Below are 20,617 nucleotides of genomic sequence, written 5' to 3' on the forward strand. Positions count from 1 at the left end.
TATGCGATGTGGCGTTTAGCTTTAACTCCCAGGAGCCGCATCTGTTCGGTCATTACAGCAGCCGAAAAATGGGTTCCTCTGTTGCTGTCCATGGTTTCTCCTGGCAGGCCAAGATGACTGAAAAGGGTGATCTGTGAAGTGGCTTGGAGGGTTGAAGCTAGCAGCAAACTAGACACCCCCTCACATATTGTGCCACATCTTGTTCCATGTGAGGCCAGTGGGCCACCTGTCGCAATGTTTCACATGTAGCCTTGACCCCCCTATGGCCTCCACATGGCTCGTTGTGGGCATGAGCTATCATTATCCCCCTCTGTGTTTTTGGAACCACCCACCTTTGAGTGGCGTCGGTTTCTGAAACATAAACCAGTAGGTCATCTACAAGTGTGAGGTGCTGTTTAGTTGCGTACAGCAAGTCGTGTGAGCTTTTCAAAGCCAGCTCGGATACTGGGTGATTGACAGGATCAGACAAGAAAGCCATCAAAATGGTGAGGGACTCATCTTGGTGTTGCGTTGCTACCAGGTCACCATTCAAGAATGAATGAGTTAGCAACACATTATGTTCGTGCGAAGATGATTCCTGCGGTGATACATGGCTACACGTTACCACAGACACCATGGGCGCCTCAGTGATCCTTGCATCCTGAGCATTGAACACCCAAGGAGATTGCACCAGATTTCGCCATTCTGTCAGCATGGTCATTGCCAAGTTTGTCACGACCAGGTGATTTGGAGTGTCCCTTGACTTTCTTCCAATACACCTGTTTGTCGTGTTTGGTTATGAGGTCATCGCAGGCTAGAATGAGCTCTTTGTTTTTCACTTCTTTGCCACTTGAAGTAGTCAAGTGCTTTTGTTTCCAAAACGGCAAGTGGCATAAGAAGGTGAGTCTGGCATAGTTTGAGTCGGTGCAGATTGACAGTTCTGACAAGTCGTGTTTCACCGCAGTTTGCAGTGTGATAAGTTTGCCAGCTACTTCTTACGAACTGGCTGGTCTTGTTGCCTAGCTGAAATTGAAGCGGTTTGCACGGAATGTCATTGTGCCATACCAATCCCACACCAGCTCGCACGTGGTCTAGCTGACGGTAAGAACAGCCATCCACAAATACCATTGGCATGCCAAGACACACGTTCTCTTCTAAGTAGTGATGGTTCGATGCAACGGCGGAGCTACTTCAAACAGGGGTGGTGAGAAGTCGGTTTCGTCGTCACTGCAGCGTTGACACACCGCCAAAGCCCCACCCAAAGGCAGATTTTTAGCTTTTGCGTAGTTGACAACCACATCATGGCTCTGCAGCGTCATGAGCCAAGCCGCTATCCTGCTGTTGTGCACAGCACCCTCACGTATTCTTTGGCTTTTCAGAAAAGTTACCGGCTGGTGACATGTTTCTATGATACATAACAGGTGAAGTGCTTGACCGCCCAGACTGTCGACAGCAGCACTTTTTCGCAGCCTGAGTACTTGTGTTCAGCAGGGTTGAGTGTTTTGCTTGCGTAAGCAACCACACATCTGTCTTGGTCTTATTTTTGGTACAACCCAGCACTAAGGCAGTGCTCTTAGAAACCTACTTCCAAAAATAACGTCTTGTCTTTGTTGGGGTAGACCAGGCAAGGTGCCGCACAAAGCAGGTCTTTCAAGGATGTCACAGCTTCATCGTGAGTGGCATCCCAAACTAACAGGGTGTCTTTCTGAAGAAGACGGGTCAAAGGCTTTGACAAGTCAGCATCATTTTCGATGAACTGACGGGAGTAATTACATACTCCCAAGAAGCTGCGTACCTCATGAAGGTTTGCAGGCGTTTTGATGTTGCGGACTGCTAGATTGTGGCAAGATGCCCTCAGTACCCACCAGAAGTCCAACATAGTTGACCTTGGTCCTGCACCATTGCCTTTCATGATAGCCAGTTTAGCCCTAGCCGTTCCTAGTTGGGTAAGAACGTGGTCCATCTCGTTGAGGTGATGTGACCAAGTCTCGCTCCTCATGAGAACATCGTCCACATAGACTATCATTACCCTGGTGGAAGCATCTGGCATTGCCTTGTGCAGGAAGATGTTGAACTCTGCGGGGGAGTTTGAATACCCGAACGGGCAATAATTGAATGTGAAGAGCTTGTTCGAGAAAGAGAAAGCCAACTTGTGTTGGTCACGAGGGTCGACAGTCATGGTCCAAAAACCATTCGCCACATCGACAGTGGAGAAGTATTTGGCATTTGCCACCTTTGGCAGCTCTTGGTCGAGCTGTGTCATAAGCCAACGAGAAAACGGAACCAGCTTGTTGAGTTGTCTATAGTCAATGATAAGACGCCATTTACCCATTGGTTTCAAAACAGACCACACCGGAGTGCTGTATGTACTCTTACATTCCCTGATTATCTGTTTAGCTAGTAGGGAGTCGATAATCTCCTGTACCGTTGAGTATGCTGCAAGCAGAATTTTGTATTGTCTCACAAACGTAGGAGCTGCTCCGGGTGGCGTAGGAATACGCACCACATGAATATCCGTAACACCGCAATCCAGCAAGTCTGTCGACCAGATCCGTCTGTGTTTGTTAAACAATTCCCTCAACTGATTTCTTTCAGTGTCATTGACAAGTGCGTCTGCCTCTGACAGTAGCTGTAGTACCTGTGCATGGAAACCAGGATACGGTTTGGCGGCATTGTACAGGTCTTCCTCAGGGGGTGACGGCATGTCAATGGTGAGGGAATCATTGGCTGTTACCTAATTAGTGTGTACGTCACACGCAGAAGGAAATGCGGTATCATCCTCCGTGATGATGGAGTATATCAACAGCTTGTTGTCCGAATCGACATCCATCCTGAACGTTGATGTGTTGTCAAGAGGCAATACAGGAGTTATTGCGATTGCCTTTGACTGAAAAGTAAAGAGCGTCCCTCCCTCACCACATAGGTCTAGGTAGGAAGGAAGAATGACGGGAATAGTGAGTTCAAAATCATGGAAGGAGTCATCAATTAATGTTCCCAGCTGAGTGTGCCGAGGAACAGAAATATCCGCTTGAGTCGGATTCTGCACCAAGAGGTAAGTGGATCTAGCGTGTAGCTCCAACAGCGGGTTACCATTGATAGTTAGCCCCAAGTTGAATAGTTGTGGAGAGGGTTGGAAGAACGCAGTGGTGCCTTCCATCTGGTAGCCAGGCACCAGGTTCAGTCTTACAGAAACCTCTGTGGTTCTTGCTGGTATCACCATGGCGGACTCAGTTATCACTTTGCAAGCTTCAGGAATAGTCTGCCCGGATGCCATCCACACAGGGTCGAAATAAATGGCGTGTTGGGCTGGCTGCGCCAAAGACCAAAGAACTTAGTGTATGGTATCGAGTTTAACACCCAATCTTACCAAAATGTCCGCACCCACAGACTGTATGTGGGAGGTTCGCGACAACCAGTAGGTAGTGAGATACTTCCTTGGTTCCGATGCGGAGTGATAGCGCACATACACCTAAAGCGGTGAGTGTCGTCTGGGGAGTCATTCCCAGTGGGAATCTGAATGCTTTCAGAACAAGGGGGTAGCAGTGAGACGCTTTTGAAATGTTGTTGAACATTTCCAAACTGATAGCAGATTTTTCCGACCAGGTTGCCAGTATGGCATTCACAATCATTGTGCCGTTTAGGCACATGCCACCTATCAGTGGAGGGCGGTATGTGTTGGCTCGTGATTCACACAAGCCACAGAGGAAAACAACATGTTTGGTTAATTTCCAAGTTGAACTTGTCACCCGATCATTTGCCACAAATGGCGGACTCATGACCAAGTTCACCGGGGGTACGTCGTTGCATAATGTATTGCATGTATTCTTTGCCGAAGGCAGTGGGGTCAACGGAGATGGCATAGTTATTTGTGACCAGACTTGGTTGTTTTTCCAATCCATCATTGGTACCAAACGGTCAATTAAATCTATCCCAATCAGCATCTGTTCAGTGTCAATGCTAGTCACGTACACATGGTACATAAGTGACATGCTTTTGAAGGTCAGTTTTTGAGTTCATCCAGCAAGTTTGAGATATTAGGGAAATAGTCGACCTGAATCTATCAGTCCATCACATGTCAAACAGTCCTCTAAGACTGCTTTGAGGTATGGCCTGTTCGAGTTGGTTTTTCTGGTCATATCCCCAACAAAGTGGGGTGGGTTGGCAGAATGGAGCCGTGGGTTAAAGGTGTCCATTTCCAAGACAGATAACCCACCTTCGTGACCCAGTGGGTCCTCTATCGGAATGGGAGAGGAATCAACCGTTGCAACTTTGCTTACCTTATGCGTCTCCACATCTGTATCCGAGTCTGTAAACAAAACCGGTGGGCTTGTTTCTTGATCGAGCTGGCCCTGAATAGTGTTTGGAGTGAGTGCTGGGGTAATTTGATCGTTCACATCCTCGAAAATGGTGTTAATTTCTGCGGACCTGTTGTTCGGCGAGTCCACGCCTAGTCATGGCGACTTAACTTTGTCCTGTTTGTCAAATTTGTCTCGCTCCTGTAGTTCTCTTAGCAGAGATTGTCTAGAATACTGGTGTATGCTTCAGTGTTCATTGATCCCTTTGTCACCCTTGTTACTCTTGTAACATTACCCTTTTTGTGGATTGGGTGCAGGAATGTGGCGGCCATGTTGATCGTGACGGTACCGGTTTGGTTGGGAACGTTCGGCATAGTTAGTTTTACCGCTAAGGTTATTGGTTTGGTTGTTTCGTGGTAGTTACCATTTTTGTGTGTCATCACTCACCGCTCTTATCCTTGATTCCGCACCCTCTAACTGAAGTGAGTGTTCATGCTCAATATTGAAAACCGAGACGTCAGGGCTCTTAGAGTGGCTCACTTTTGATGCCTCAAAGCTTTGCTTGCAAGCTCTAAGTTCTGAGATTGGCAAATTTACGTCGGCTGTAGAGCCCAAGTAGTTAATGAAGGTTGGAAACATTTGTTTGAATGGTAGTAGCTCTTCCATTCCTATTTCAGTGAGTAGGCCAAAGTAAGCTGAACCGAGCCTATGATAGTATGCTTGTGGGTGTTCGCTTCACGCTTGTTTGACAGTGTTAGCCAGCGTGCTGATGTGTTTGTGAGTCGCATAACCACTAAATTCTATTGTTAAAGCTGTGGCAAGGTTCGTGTAGTCGTTTTGCACAGAATGTTGTTATAGGCGGATTAACCTAGTCACGTGTCTATTCGACATTCGCTTCAACACGTAAAGCTGGTCAGTATCCTTAGTGTTCGGGTAGCCATCCAACGCGTCCTCTAGGTCTGCTAAGAACGTCTCAGTGTCGTTCGGCTTCCCTGTGGTGGGGTCAAAGGTGCGGAAGGTCTTGATGATCTTATCAAGGCGTTCCGTGCCTGGTGCGAGGGGAGGTTTTGCATCATCCTGAGGGTAAGAATTGGCCGAAAGGCCAAGAAGACAAACCAAGCCTTGGTCTGGTTGGTGAGGAGGCACCATATTACTCTGTGCCAAACAGCCAAGAGGAAAAGACTGAGGGACACCTGAGAAAGGCTGAAACCTTCTGTCGTCTTCACTCCTTTGTTTACCAAACTCCAGTTTCGAGCTTGGTTGTTTGGCTGGGTAGTCACGCTGCAGCGCGTAACTGGTTAGGAGTTCCTCTAGACGGTACCTCAGGGTGGAATTCTGCTGCATCGCCGAGTCCACCTGGGCACCTAGAGTATTTATTTCAGACATGTGAGTGTCGCACCTGCTCTGTTCAGCCGCATACTTATCTGTCATGGTTTGCAGGGAGAGGTTTTGAGTCTGTAGCGAGAGATTCAGTGATGAGATTTCCTCTGCTTGGTTAGAGTTAAATTTTTCCACCTACCTCACCTGGGTTTTCTCATCATTCATTTAATCAGTGACTTCAATGAGATCTGCTGTTTTTTCATCCGACTTGGACCTTGTGTTCTTTAACTGATCATCTGTGGTTTGTAGCTTTTGCACCAGAACCTTATTGCTTTGAGTGGTGTCATTCAACACTGCTTGCATGGTATCAAGTTGCTCGTCCCTGGTTTTAAGTAGGTTGTCAAATTGATCTAGTTTTGCGTGGACTTCGTCATATTTAGTCTTGGCTAAATGGAGTTGTTCCTGTATAAGACGATTTTGTTAAAGAGTTTGTTCTCGTTCGTCGTCATACGTTTTTGCCAGATCTTTTAATTGAGCTGTTCTCAAATGCAGGTCCTCGGCTAGTAGTATCTTGTCTTTGTCGGCTTTTGTCATTAGCTTCCCGGTTCTCTCCACCTGTCCCTTCATCTCAACAGTCTCTTGCTTTTGCTTCTGCTGAGCACAGCGGTATTGGACCAATGTCCATCTCTGCTGGTGGGCATAGTTCAGGGCTAAACTGGAGAGAACCTTTACAAGGCCTGTGCCTGCTGGCCTATTGTGGATGGCGTCGGTCGCGATTTCTGCAGTTTTTTCGCTTATGGCATTGTGATCTAACATTCTCAACCCTTCGGCATAGTTTGCATTTGCATTGCTGCTGAGGTCAGTGATCAATCTTTCTGTGGGTGAGAGTTCACTTATTAGCAGGGGAATGGATGGCACCCCCACTGATAGCTTGCTCATTTTTATGATTATTAGTTGTTTAAACTTCTGTAATATTTTTGGTTTTGAGTCGTTGGAAGCTGCAAAAACAACAATTTTATTCGGTTTATAGACGTCAATAAATCATCAATACTGGACCAGTACTGTTGGAGTTGGCCCAATGAGCTTGTTAAAGCAAATTGAATTGATTAATCAATGATAATGATCAATCATACCTGTATAGGCTATCTGGGAATTAAACTTTAATTAACCTGATAGCATTGTTGTATCTAGGTTAATGTGGAGAAGTTTAAAATGTCTCATTGGTTTGAACAAATACATTTGGACCTTATCCAAATGACCAACCCTGAAAAAAGGTTTGTTTGGCGATTCACCTTTCCGGTTAAATCGAATGAGACAATGATATCCAACCAGTTAAGATCGGATGGATATCATACAGTGTAACCCATTGTAACAGTGAGTGTGCCTTCACATTAATTGTTTCAAAAACAATTACTGGTGATTCTTCACCACCAGAGGTCGCTGATCGCAGAAAGCTGAACTCAAACGGGAGTCCCGAGTGGCGGATCTTCCATTGGAATGAAGGGAAAAACAAAAATGGCTGCTACCCTACTTGTACAGGGAATCTCACTTCCACGCACACACAGGGTCCCCTTTTAACAAGGGAAGGGGTGTATTAATGATGTCTCATGTCCGTAACAGGTCCGCGGTCAAACGACCACCCCTCATCACTGTCAAACGCTCCCTAAAACACTTTAGCGAGCAGGCCTTCCTAATTGACCTGGCCCAGGTATCCTGGATGGATATCGATCTCATTCCATCAGTAGAGGATGCCTGGTTGTTCTTTAAATGTGCTTTCCTCTCAATCTTAAATAAGCATGCCCCATTCAAAAAATTCAGAACTAAGAACAGATATAGCCCCTGTTTCTCCTCAGACTTGACTGCCCTTGACCAGCACAAAAACAACCAGTGGCGTACTGCATTAGCATCGAATAGCCCCCGCGATATGCAACTTTTCAGGGAAGTTAGGAACCAATATACACAAGCAGTTAGGAAAGCAAAGGCTAGCCTTTTCAAACAGAAATGTACATCCTGTAGCACTAACTCCAAAACATTTTGGGAAACTGTAAAGTCCATGGAGAATAAGAGCACCTCCACCCAGCTGCCCATTGCACTGAGGCTAGGAAACACTGTCACCGCCGATAAATCTACGATAATCGAGAATTTCAATAAGCATTTTGCTACGGCTGGCCATGCTTTCCACCTGGCAACCCCTACCCCGGCCACCAGCTCTGCACCCTCCGCGCTGCAACTTGCCCATGCCCCCCCCCGCTTCTCCTTCACACAAATTCAGACAGATGATTTATGAAAGAGTTGCGAAATCTGGACCCTACAAATCATCTGGGCGAGACAATCTGGACCCTTTCTTTCTAAAATTATCCGCCGAAATTGTCGCAACCTCTATTACTAGCCTGTTCAACCTCTCTTTCGTAACGTCTGAGATCCCAGAGATTGGAAAGCTGCCGCGGTCATCCCCCTCTTCAAAGGGGGTGACACTCTAGATCCAAACTGTTACAGACCTATATCCATTCTGCCCTGCCTTTCGAAAGTTTTTGAAAGCAAAGTTAACAAACAGATCTCCGACCATTTCGAATCCCACCGTACCTTCTCCGCTACGTAATCCGGTTTCCGAGCTGGTCCTGGGTGCACCTGAGCCATGCTCAAGGTCCTAAAGGATATTATAACCGCGATCGATAATAGACAGTACTGTGCAGCCGTCTTCATCGACCTGACCAAGGCTTTCGACTGTCAACCACCGCATTCTTATTGGCAGACTAAATAGCCTTGGTTTCTCAAATGACTGCCTCGCCTGGTTCACCAACTACTTCTCAGATAGAGTTCAATATGTCAAATCGGAACAAAAAAAAACACTCCTTCCGTAGCCTCCAACTGCTCTTAAACACTGGTAAAACTAAATGCATGCTCTTCAATCGAACGCTGCTGGCACCTGCTCACCCGACTAGAATCACTACTCTCGGCGGGTCTGACCTTGAACATGTGGACAACTACAAATACCTAGGTGTCTGGTTAGACTGTAAACTCTCCTTCCAGACTCACATTAAGCATCTCCAATCCAAAGTTAAATCTAGAATCGGCTTCCTATTTCGCAACAAAGCCTCCTTCACTCATGCTGCTAAACATGCCCTCGTAAAACGGACTATCCTACCGATCCTTGACTTCGGCGATGTCATTTACAAAATAACCTCCAACACTCTACTCAGCAAATTGGATGTAGTGCCATCCGTTTTGTCACCAAAGCCCCATATACTACCCACCACTGTGACCTGTACGCTCTCATTGGCTGGCCCTCACTACATATTCGTCGCCAAACCCACTGGCTCCCGGTCAAATATAAATCACTGCTAGGCAAATCCCCACCTTATCTTAGCTCATTGGTCACCATAGCAACACCCACCCGTAGTACACGCTCCAGCAGGTATATCTCACTGGTCATCCCCAAAGCCAACACCTCCTTTGGCCGCCATTCCTTCCAGTTCTCTGCTGCCAATGACTGGAACGAACTGCAAAAATCTCTGAAGCTGGAGACTCTTATCTCCCTCACTAACTTTAAGCATCAGTTGTCAGAGTACCTTACCGATCACTGCACCTGTACACAGCCCATCTGAAATTAGCCCACCCAACTACCTCATCCCCATATTGTTATTTTGCTAATTTGCACCCCAGTATCTCTATTTGCACATCATCTCTTGCACATCTATCATTCCAGTGTTAATACTAAATTGTCATTATTTTGCACTATGGCCTATTTATTGTCTTACCTCCATAACCTGCTACATTTGCACACACTGTATATATATTTTATGTTGTATTTTTTTCTTTATGTTTTGTTTACCCCATATGTAACTGTGTGTTGTTGTTTTTATCGCACTGCTTTGCTTTATATTGGCCAGGTTGCAGTTGTAAATGAGAACTTGTTCTCAACTGGCTTACCTGGTTAAATAAAGGTTAAATAAAATAAATAAATAAATAAAACTTTCGGCGATTCTTTTGCTAGCAATGTTTTACCGGAACACGCGGAAACATAAAATAAATGTTTTTGCCGTGGTCTTACTCACGCTACTGAAGCGCGATAGACAGAGAGATAATACTTTGCATCGGACAACAACTATATCTTCTCAAATCTCTTTAAATGACCGGCCCATATGTCCTAGCTCAATAAATTAATACTGACCGAGTCTACTCGCTCCTGAAACGCGAGAGACAGACATAGTACCACGTTTGGCCCAACTTTGTCTATTTCTCTTGATACCTACATTGGCTGGCCCATATGTCCTAGCTCGTAGCAGTCAGTAAATCCCCTATCTAGTGCGGGAAAAAATTTGATCCCCTGCTGAGTTTGCCCACTGACAAAGGCCTGATCAGTCTATAATTTTAATGGTAGATTTATTTGAACAGTGAGAGACAGAATAACAACAAAAAGATCCAGAAAAACACATGTCAGAAATGTTATAAATTGATTTGCATTTTAATGAGGGAAATAAGTATTTGACCCCTCTGCAAGACATTACTTTGTACTTGGTGGCAAAACCCTTGTTGGCAATCACAGAGGTCAGACGTTTCTTGTAGTTGGCCACCAGTTTTGATCACATCTCAGGAGGGATTTCCCTTTGTCGCTTTGATGCGGTGAAAATGTCCTGTCCACTTAGCAGAAAAACACCCCCAAAGCATAATGTTTCCACCTCCATGTTTGACGGTGGGGATGGTGTTCTTGGGGTCATCGGCAGCATTCCTCCTCCTCCAAACACGGCAAGTTGAGTTGATGCCAAACAGCTCCATTTTGGTCTCATCTGACCACAACACTTTCACCCAGTTCTCCTCTGAATCATTCAGATGTTCATTGGCAAACACGGGCCTGTATATGTGCTTTCTTGAGCAGGGGGACCTTGCGGGCGCTGCAGGATTTCAGTCCTTCACGGCGTAGTGTATTACCAATTGTTTTCTTGGTGACTATGGTCCCAGCTTCCTTGAGATCATTGACAAGATCGTCCCGCGTAGTTCTGGGCTGATTCCTCACCGTTCTCATGATCATTGCAACTCCATGAAGTAAGATCTTGCATGGAGCCGAATAATAATAATAATCGCACCAACTGTTGTCACCTTCTCACCAAGCTGCTTGGCGATGGTCTTGTAGCCCATTCCAGCCTTGTGTAGGTCTACAATCTTGTCCCTGACATCGTTGGAGAGCTCTTTGGTCTTGGCCATGGTGGAGAGTTTGGAATCTGATTGATTGATTGATTCTGTGGACATGTGTCTTTTATACAGGTAACAAGCTGAAATTAGGAGCACTCCCTTTAAGAGTGTGCTCCTAATCTCAGCTCGTTACCTGTATAAAAGACACCTGGGAGCCAGAAATCTTTCTGATTGAGAGGGGGTCAAATACTTATTTCCCTCATTAAAATGCAAATCAATTTATAACATTTTTGACATGCGTTTTTCTGGATTTTCTTTGCTGTTATTCTGTCTCTCACTGTTCAAATAAACCTACCATTAAAATTATAGACTGATAATTTCTTTGTCAGTGGGCAAACGTACAAAATCAGCAGGAGTTCAAATACTTTTTTCACCCTCTGTACATTGACTTTTCGTCAGATATACAACACCGGAGTCAATCTTTCCCTACTAGTATCTGGATGAAAAGGGACCACACACACGCCACTCTCAACAACAATCCTGCCTACAGCGCTATTGGTGTATAACGTATCCTGCTATACAATTCCTATAGACTGAATTCAAAAGTAAGGCCTAGTTCTATCTTAGACTCCTCACACGGGGGCTCCAATATGTTTGGATTCCTCGCACGGGGGCACCAATATGTCGTAAAGTGACTTTCATTATTGTGATGACTATTATTTATCGAATAATTATCTATTATATTTAATTGTTACTAGATTAAAGTAATCATGTAACAATTAACTCATTAGGAATTTGGGGCAATGCCGGAATACAGTGGGGAAAAAATGTATTTAGTCAGCCACCAATTGTGCAAGTTCTCCCACTTAAAAAGATGAGAGAGGCCTGTAATTTTCATCATAGGTACACGTAAACTATGACAGACAAAATGAGAAAAAAAATCCAGAAAATCACATTGTAGGATTTTTAATGAATTTATTTGCAAAATATGGTGGAAAATAAGTATTTGGTCAATAACAAAAGTTTCTCAATACGTTGTTATATACCCTTTGTTGGCAATGACACAGGTCAAACGTTTTCTGTAAGTCTTCACAAGGTTTTCACACACTGTTGCTGTTATTTTGGCCCATTCCTCCATGCAGATCTCCTCTAGAGCAGTGATGTTTTGGGGCTGTCGCTGGGAAACACGGACTTTCAACTCCCTCCAAAGATTTTCTATGAGGTTGAGATCTGGAGACTGGCTAGGCCACTCCAGGACCTTGAAATGCTTCTTACGAAGCCACTGCTTCGTTGCCCGGGCGGTGTGTTTGGGATCATTGTCATGCTGAAAGACCCAGCCACGTTTCATCTTCAATGCCCTTGCTGATGGAAGGAGGTTTTCACTCAAAATCTCACGATACATGGCCCCATTCATTCTTTCCTTTACACGGATCAGTCGTCCTGGTCCCTTTGCAGAAAAACAGCCCCAAAGCATGATGTTTCCACCCCCATGCTTCACAGTAGGTATGGTGTTCTTTGGATGCAACTCTGCATTCTTTGTCCTCCAAACACGACGAGTTGAGTTTTTACCAAAAAGTTATATTTTGGTTTCATCTGACCATATGACATTCTCCCAATCCTCTTCTGGATCATCCAAATGCATTCTAGCAAACTTCAGACGGGCCTGGACATGTACTGGCTTAAGCAGGGGGACACATCTGGCACTGCAGGATTTGAGTCCCTGGCGGCGTAGTGTGTTACTGATGGTAGGCTTTGTTACTTTGGTCCCAGCTCTCTGCAGGTCATTCACTAGGTCCCCCCGTGTGGTTCTGGGATTTTTGCTCACCGTTCTTGTGATCATTTTGACCCCACGAGGTGAGATCTTGCGTGGAGCCCCAGATCGAGGGAGATTATCAGTGGTCTTGTATGTCTTCCATTTCCTAATAATTGCTCCCACAGTTGATTTCTTCAAACCAAGCTGCTTACCTATTGCAGATGCAGTCTTCCCAGCCTGGTGCAGGTCTACAATTTTGTTTCTGGTGTCCTTTGACAGCTCTTTGGTCTTGGCCATAGTGGAGTTTGGAGTGTGACTGTTTGAGGTTGTGGACAGGTGTCTTTTATACTGATAACAAGTTCAAACAGGTGCCATTAATACAGGTAACGAGTGGAGGACAGAGGAGCCTCTTAAAGAAGAAGTTACAGGTCTGTGAGAGACAGAAATCTTGCTTGTTTGTAGGTGACCAAATACTTATTTTCCACCATATTTTGCAAATAAATTCATTAAAAATCCTACAATGTGATTATCTGGAAAAGAAATTCTCAATTTGTCTGTCATAGTTGACGTGTACCTATGATGAAAATTACAGGCCTCTCTCATCTTTTTAAGTGGGAGAACTTGCACAATTGGTGGCTGACTAAATACTTTTTTTCCCCACTGTAGTTGTTTAACAAGTTACCGTTCCCGAATTAACTCTAAAGATATCTAGATATATTTTATATAATTTCTTAGTCATTTATTAATCATTTACCTCATATCAGTCTCATTCTGAAAGTCGTAGACTCTTTAAGTCTGCACGAACCCGGGTCTTACTGATCCTTCTATACCACACAAATTGATTTAATTATTTATTTACTAACTAACTAAAATGATAATACAAGATACAAACACGTACACAGTATTGGTAGGGATTAGAAACTTAATACAATGAAAACGGGTCCCTAGCGGACTAACACAATATGACACTTGTTACAACAGATGGTGAGTTAAAGAGAGAGAGTGAGAGAGAGAACACTTGGACACACATGGAACCATGCTCACAGTAATCCTAATACCTTACCCCGATCCGCCACCCATTTGGTAAGAAATAATGCATGTACAGTTGAAGTCGGAAGTTTACATACCCTTTAGCCAAATACATTTAAATTCAGTTTTTCACAATTCCTGACATTTAATCCTAGTAAACATTCCCTGTCTTAGGTCAGTTAGGATCACCACTTCATTTAAGAATGTGAAATGTCAGAATAATAGTAGAGAAAATGATTTATTTCAGCTTTTATTTCTTAAATCACATTCCCAGTGGGTCAGAAGTTTACATACACTCAATTAGTATTTGGTAGCATTGCCTATAAATTGTTTAACTTGGGTCAAATGTTTTGGGTAGCCTTCCATACGCTTCCCACAATAAGTTGGGTGTATTTTGGCCCATTTCTCCTTACAGAGCTGGTGTAAATGAGTCAGGTTTGCAGGCCTCCTTGCTCGCACATGCTTTTTCAGTTCTGCCCACAAATGTTCTATAGGATTGAGTTCAGGGCTTTGTGATGGCCACTCCAATACCTTGACTTTGTTGTCCTTAAGCCATTTGTGACCAAGCTTTAACTTCCTGACTGATGTCTTGAGATGTTGCTTCAATATATCCACATAATTTTCCTTCCTCATGATGCCATCTACTTTGTGAAGTGCACCAGTCCCTCCTGCAGCAAAGCACCCCCACAGCATGATGCTGCCACCCCCGTGTTTCACGGTTGGGATGGTGTTCTTCGGCTTGCAAGCTATCCCCTTTTTCCTCCAAACATAAAGATGGTCATTATGGCCAAACAGTTCTATTTGTGTTTCATCAGACCAGAGGACATTTCTCCAAAAAATACAATATTTTTCCCCATGTGCAGTGGCAAACCGTAGTCTGGCTTTTTTATGGCGGTTTTGGAGCAGTGGCTTCTTCCTTTCTGAGCGGCCTTTCAGGTTATGTCGATATAGGACTTGTTTTACTGTGGATATAGATACTTTTGTACCTGTTTCCTCCAGCATCTTCACAAGGTCCTTTGCTGTTGTTCTGGGATTGATTTGCACTTTTCACACCAAAATACGTTAATCTCTAGGAGACAGAACACGTCTCCTTCCTGAGCGGTATGACAGCTGCATAGTCCCATGGTGTTTATACTTGCGTACAATTTTTTGTACAGATAAACGTGGTACCTTCAGGCATTTGGAAATTGCTCCCAAGGATGAACCAGAATTGTGGAGGTCTACAATTTTTTTCTGAGGTCTTGGCTGATTTCTTTTCATTTTCCCATGATGTCAAGCAAAGAGGCAGTGAGTTTGAAGGTAGGCCTTGAAATACATCCACAGGTACACCTCCAATTGACATCAATTAGCCTATCAGAAGCTTCTAAAGCAATTTAAAGGCACAGTCAACTTACATTTCCATTTTAGTTAGTTAGTGCATACATAATTTTTTATACTGGCCCCCTGTGGGAATCAAACCCTCAACCCTGGCGTTGCAAACGCCATGCTCTACCAACTGAGCTACATCCCTGCCAGCCATTCCCTCCCCTACCCTGGACAACACTGGGCCAATTGTGCGCTGCCCCATGGGTCTCCCGGTCGCAGCCAGCTATGACAGAGCCTGGATTCGAACCAGGATCTCTAGTGGCACAGCTAGCACTGCGATGCAGTGCCTTAGACCACTGCGCCAATCGGGAGGTGTATGTAAAAACTTAGTGTATGTAAACTTCTGACCCACTGGATCGTGATACAGTGAATTATAAGTGAAATAATCTGTCTGTAAACAATTGTTGGAAAAATTACTTGTGTCATGCACAAAGTAGATGTCCTAACCGCCAAAACTATAGTTTGTTAACAAGAAATTTGTGGAGTGGTTGAAAAATGAGTTTTAATGACTCCAACCTAAGTGTATGTAAACTTCCGACTTCAACTGTATTTACGTTTTGAAGGTTGTGTATCTCTGTTGGACCCAGGCCTCCGTGGACAGGGCTCGATGGGGTCTTCTCCTCGTGTTCTTGATTATAGTTGTCTGGTTCTGTAGTCTGTGGACTAACAGGGTGATGTTCACTCTGCCCGTTCTGGAAGAGTGATCTTCTAAGGACGGCTAATCAGTCGTGTCGATGATCCGTGTCGATGGGGTGATGAGAACAGTGTTGTTGACGATGATTTGAATAGAGTAACCGGATGGTCCCACTTCAATTCACTTAGATACAGTACTTAGAACATTTTCTCAACCGTAGCATTGACTGTTAGAGGCTCTTTCGTCTTCTTCAACCGCGTGTTGGTTTTCAGGGTCGGGACCAATATAGACAAAAGCTGCAGCCTGAGTCCGTCTAGTCTCCTTTGTTAATTTTTAACTCAATACTTTATGCACTCTGGTAAAGAGAGTCATGACACCAGCTAGCCTGGCTCGAAGCCTCCATCTTCCCTGCCCGATGCAGTCCCATCCCACTCATGACCACCGTCATTGTGAGCTCCTCTATGGTGAGAGATTTTGGTCTGCCTATGGTCTGTGGACTGACCAAGGTCCACTGTTACCTCGGAGCCTGTGTCCAAGACATCAATTCCCTCCTGCCCACGGTTCTGGCCAATTACTCTAATATTGACACCATCGTCACTCACATAGGTTTTAACAACCTTCACTTTAGGCAATCTGAGGGATGACTACAAAAAAAGAATTACCATCCTCGCTAGCACAGGGAAGAGAATAATTATCTCTGGCCCCCTCCCATGCTATCGAAGGAGTTCGGAACATTTCAGCCACCTCGTTGCCCAAACGAGTACCTGAAGAAACTTTGCAACGACAGGATTTGCTATGAGAACAAACCACACTTTTTAAACTAGATTGGATTCACCCTAACCACAGGGTTTCCAGGATTTATTCCAGCAACATTGCGAACTGTTTTAGAGACTGATGGCCTGGGTCCAGTCCTCCCTGTTATAATTAGCAACAGAGGACATATTAGGTCCCGTAGTGCGTTAAATCTAAGTAACCTTATTTATGTTCCTCTAACTCCACTGAATACCTCTGTCAATCCGGCAGCTATCTTTGTCAAGATCGGTTTATTGAATGTAAGATCTCTAAATAATAAGTTGTTCATATGCAATGATTTGATCATTTTCAATGACATTGATATTTTCATGCTAACTGAAATTTGGCTTTAACTCGAGGATTGGATTTTAGTTATTTAAATGAAATTACCCTTCGAGCCTTTTCTTATCTACAGAGATCCAGCCTGTCTGGCCGTGGTGGTGTGGTAGCCATCATTCATAGAGACACGTTTATATGTAGCCCGGTGTCATGTGGCGAATCTTCCTAATTTGAGAGTCTTATCTTTAGCTTGAACAAGAAACAGCCCATCTTGTATATTATAGTGTACCGCCCTCCTATACCTAATAGTTTGTTCATTGCATAATTCTCTGACAGGGCTATTATTCTTGTGTGTGTTGTGGAAAATAACCACTATACTTTATTAAAAATCAAAGGTCTTACAGAGTTTTTGTTGCATCAAGAATGACTTTATTTTTAATTCAACAAAGCCAGGTCAATCTGCAGATTGGAACCCCCTCTTCTTCTCTCCCTCCAGTTTATATAGTGCCCTCTTCAGTTTCCCGCTCTTTAATTGCTCCGCCCACTTCCTTTGTCTCTGAGGGAGGCTAAATTCGACTTTCATTAAGTTCAGAGTACTACAATCAATCAATCCTTATCTTGCAAAAACACTCATGTTTAGTTTAAACTCTGTTCAACCCCGGCTCTTTTCACTGTGTTTGAAGATAGAAACAAAAGGCCCAAGCCAGTTTCAGTCTGATATGATAAGACAACCATGGATCTAAGTAAGAGCAAGCAATTTGACCTTGGGTCAGCTTCCCTCTTTTACCCACACACACAGTGAAATGACCCAATTCAGTTAGCCACAAAGAATGTTAACTATATGTTGATGATTAACTCAGTTTCGCCTCATAGTCTATTAAAAATCCACATCATTTGTTGCCCAAACAATGCACTAGCTGACAATTTTCTTTACCTTTTAGAATCTTTTAACTTTGTGCTACATGCCGTAGGCCCTACACACAACAAAGGCCATACTTTTGATCTTGTGCTGTCCTATGATCTGAATATTGATAACTTGGAAAAATATTGATGTGTGTGTCTCTAATCATCTCAGTATTGTTTTTAGAATGATTTCTCCTCCTCCTCCTAAAAATGTGCCTGTCCCAACTCGCTCTTGCATCATTAACTCCACAACTGCTAGTAAATTCATGAATGCTTTTTTATCCTCAACCACTGATCCTGTTTTTTGTCTTCACACCGATGATTTTGTGAACAGTTTCAATGACAGGCTACTTTAGACTCAGTGGCACAAGTTAAAATCAAGAATAAATTGTCTGGCAGAGTCTCACCCTGGTTAAATAACCACACTTGTGCTTTATAAATTGAACGATACGTGCCATTTAGCTGAATGTAAATGGAAGGCCTGCGAACTTCAAGGATTCTATAAGATATTAAAGGATCTGATGAGAAATTACAATGTTTCAGTAAACGATGCAAGAGCTAACTAATTCTTTACCCTGATCTCTGAGAACTCCCTCAACATGAAAATTATGTTTAAGACAATTGAGTGTGTTGTTGGTGCCCTCCCTAAAAGTGACATGCTAGCGTCCCCTGATCTTTGCGAACAGTTTTTACGATTCTTTATAGAAAATATTAGGTCCCAGATTGACAGTAGCTGGCCCCATACCAGCATTTCTGGTCAGGAGGCAATTGAGGCAGCTACTATGTGACTGTCTACTGCATGGTTCTCCAACTGGCGGATCACGGGCAGAATTTGGCCCATGGAGGATTTTATTTGGCCCCCCAAATACGTTTTTATTTTACATTTGTATTCTTGGACATAAAAGACTGCAGTCTAAAAATAATTTTTTATTATGTTATGGCCCTAACGGGCCCTGCGTCTCAACCAATAGTCAATATAGGCTAAAGATCCCAAGGTGGGCTACAGCAACTTCCAGAGAGTGTCAGGCTCTTGGGGTTTACGGTGGCCACTCTGGTTTGGGTGTCCTCGGCAGAACGTTTTCGCTGTAACCAAGTGGTCACATATCATTCTGGGTTCCACTGCACAAGAGCAGCTCAGTGGAGTTTTATGAACATCAAGGCAGAGAGGTGAATTAATTTTTGTAACTTTCTGACGTTGTCAAGATTCCAATGGGCCTCTGCAGTGCACACATGTAGCCTACAGTTCTTCATCATTCGCCAGAGAGAAGAGAGGGAAGAAACCACCATTTACCTACACTACCAGTCAAAAGTTTTAGAACACCTACTCATTCAAGGGTTTTTCTTTATTTTTACTATTTTCTACATTGTAGAATATTAGTGAAGACATCAACACTATGAAATAACACATATGGAATCATATAGTAACCTAAAAAAGGGTTAAACAAATAAAAATAGATTTTGTATTTGAGATTCTTCAAATAGACACCCTTTGCCTTGATGACAGCTTTGCTGCAATGTAGAAAATAGTAAAAATAAAGAAAAACCCTTGAATAAGTAAGTGTTCTAAAACTTTTGCCCGGTAGTGTACCTCTAGGCTGCTGTAGACTACTGTCACGACTCCCTCCGAAGCTGCCACCTCTCCTTGTTCGGGCAGGCTTCGGTGTTCGTCGTCACCGGCCTTCTAGCCACTGCAGCTCCTCATTTAATCATTCCATTGGTTTTGTCTTGTTCATTACACACACGTTGTTCATATCCCCTCATCAGTACCTGTATAAGTGTTCCCTCTGCCCCCTTGTCTTTGTGTGTGATTGTTTATTGTGGAGGTTAGTTTAGCTCGGTGGAGCTCTTGTATTTTGTATTGCCGGGATATTCACCCGTGTGCCTTGTTGTTTCCAGTGCACTGTATATTTCCACACTGGAGTGTTTGATGCATTGCTGCGTACCGCTGTGTCAACGGAATAAACCTGTTATTCTGTGATATTCCCTCCTGCGCCTGACTCCTTCAAATCACATCACCACACCTACATATTTATTTGGTTTCTCATTCTATTTTTTAAAATGGAATTTTATGGTAATTAAATATAATTTATTTGGAATTGATCAGAATTAATTTTCCATGTATTCTCAATTGAAAAAAGTGAGGGAGGGCTGCTCCCTCACGCTCCCCCAGCACTACACACCTGATTACTTGTGACGCAAAAGCAGCTGCTCTGCGCTATTTCATGAATAAAAATATATAAAAAATGCACCCCCACCCCCAAACTACTTCCCGCGGCTATGGGAGTGGCTAGCCTCCATTACTATAATAATGATAGCGATAATCAATTGTAAAAAGTACAATAGACCTACTAATAACAACAGGCTACAGCCCTCAACTTCATTATGAACGTAATCCGTAATAGCAATGGTATAGAATACATATACAAAATAATTGCATAGAATTCTAAACATCACAAACTTTGATCTTGTACCTTTCAAGTAAATATATTGAGCTGTCAAAAGTGATCTTGTTGCTATCCCATAAACACATACTGTAGTTGAAAACAACACGTTTGCACCATCTTCGGTGGTTAATCCACTTCCGTTTCAGAGACCACAAGGCAGGGCAACATACAAGTTGAAAAATCTAACACATGCTACAAACTTAGCCTAGTCCGGCAGATGAGAAGCAGCAGTATGGATTGCTTCCCATTGAAATGAATGAACTTCACCGGAACGCATGCAGTTTACCACAGTTGGTTTGCATGCAGCGTAAGATCAAGTGTGTGGCGATGTTTGAATCGTTAACTGCATTGAAGATAACTGTTGGCTGTGTTTGTGTTACACAACCTGTCGTGGATTCCCAGAAGTAGGCGAGTAAATGAGATGCTGTTTTTTTGCAATGATGAGCGGCTACAGATGGTGTTTGATCATACACTGCCTGTGGTGCAAACCCACTCCCTATTCCCTGAGGCTGAATGCTCAGACCAGCCCCTCAGTAAAGCAGCTCAGATCTGGGAGGGAGATAGTCTACAGTACACTGTTGAATGAAAACAATTTACGTTGACCCTACAGGAGGGATACACGTACGCACTCGGCATACAAACACAGACACGAACACACACATATTCAAAGACACAAACATGTATTCATGATACA

At 43.7% G+C, this 20,617-nt stretch overlaps 1 protein-coding gene across 1 annotated transcript in view; it reads left to right on the plus strand.

Annotated features, from left to right (window-relative positions):
- Nucleotides 1–20,617, plus strand: part of LOC121582250 (protein kinase C-binding protein NELL1-like) — a 604,927-nt gene that overhangs the window by 499,592 nt on the left and 84,718 nt on the right. The window lies entirely within an intron of this gene.

This window comes from Coregonus clupeaformis, chromosome 15 (assembly GCF_020615455.1).
Source record: "Coregonus clupeaformis isolate EN_2021a chromosome 15, ASM2061545v1, whole genome shotgun sequence".
NCBI lineage: Eukaryota > Metazoa > Chordata > Actinopteri > Salmoniformes > Salmonidae > Coregonus > Coregonus clupeaformis.